At 35.1% G+C, this 1,571-nt stretch overlaps 1 non-coding gene across 1 annotated transcript; it reads right to left on the reverse strand.

Annotated features, from left to right (window-relative positions):
• Positions 1 to 233: 233 nt before the first annotated feature.
• On the reverse strand, positions 234 to 305 carry TRNAD-GUC (transfer RNA aspartic acid (anticodon GUC)). The gene has a single exon. It is a non-coding gene; the product is annotated as a tRNA-Asp (tRNA).
• Positions 306 to 1,571: the final 1,266 nt, after the last annotated feature.

Genomic DNA, 1,571 nt, shown 5'->3' on the forward strand with positions numbered 1-1,571 from the left:
CTCCTGCTCTAACCAAGCAGTGTATTGAATAACTATTTATTACTTTGATAAATATACCTAAAGCCAGGTCATGGGGACCTTGCAAACCGTACTTGTAGCACTGGCCATGAAGCTTACATGCAAGATTTTTTTCAAGTTGACATAAACCCTGGATTCAATTTGGATAAGGCATTTTTGTTATCTCAATGAAACAACGTGAAACAGCACACATAAAAGAGATTAAAAGTTCAAAACTCCCCGTCGGGGAATTGAACCCCGGTCTCCCACGTGACAGGCGGGGATACTCACCACTATACTAACGAGGACTTACTTGGTGAACTTTTGGCAAAATTTGATCAAAAAATATACCCAAAAAACATGTCATGGTTAGCTTTCTAAAAGTGGATGTGATTGGCCAAAGAGATTATATGCAACATTTTTTCAAGCTAATTTAAAACCCTAAAGAAATATTTAACCTATTATTTGGAAATAGAAACGTCAGTAATATTGACAACATAATTTTACTCTTGCAATGCATAGCACTCTAAAGTCTTTTCTCCTGCTCTAACCAAGCAGTGTATTGAATCACTATTTATTACTTTGATAAATATACCCAAAACCAGGTCATGGGGACCTCCTAAATTCTGCTTGTAGCACTGGCCATGAAGTTTACATGCAAGATTTTTTTCAAGTTGACATAATCCCTGGATTCAATTTAGATAAGGCATTTTTGTTATCTCAATGAAACAAAGTGAAACAGCATGCAAAAAAAGAGATTAAAAGTTCAAAACTCCCCATCGGGGAATTGAACCCCAGCTCCCGCATGACAGGCGGAGACACTTCACACTATACTAACGAGGACTTACTTGGTCAATTTTTGGCAAAATATGATCAAAAAATATACCCAAAAAACATGTCATGGTTAGCTATCGAAATTTGTATGTCATTGGCCAAAGAGATTATATGCTACATATTTTCAAGCTAATTTAAAACCCTAAAGAAATATTTAAACTATTATTTGGCAAATGAAAAGTCAGTAATTTTGACAACATAATTTTACTCTTGCAATGCATAGCACTCTAAAGTCTTTTCTCCTGCTCTAAACAAGCAGTGTATTGAATCACTATTTATTACTTTGATAAATATACCCAAAACCAGGTCGTGGGGACCTCGTAAATTCTACTTGTAGCACTGGCCATGAAGCTTACATGCAAGATTTTTTCAAGTTGACATAAACCCTGGATTCAATTTAGATAAGGCATTTTTGTTATCTCAATGAAACAAAGTGAAACAGCATGCAAAAAAAGTGATTGAAAGTTCAAAACTCCCAGTCGAGAAATCAAACCCCGGTCCTCTGCAGGTCAGGCGGGGATACTTCACACTATACTAACGAGGACTTACTTGGTCAATTTTTGGCAAAATATGATCAAAAAATATACCCAAAAAACATGTCATGGTTAGCTATCGAAATGTGTATGTCATTGGCCAAAGAGATTACATGCTACAATTTTTCAAGCTAATTTAAAACCCTAAAGAAATATTTAACCTATTATTTGGAAAATGAAAAGTCAGTAATATTGACAACATAATTT

This window comes from Taudactylus pleione, unplaced genomic scaffold (genome assembly GCF_031769625.1).
Source record: "Taudactylus pleione unplaced genomic scaffold, aTauple2 ptg000117l, whole genome shotgun sequence".
NCBI lineage: Eukaryota > Metazoa > Chordata > Amphibia > Anura > Myobatrachidae > Taudactylus > Taudactylus pleione.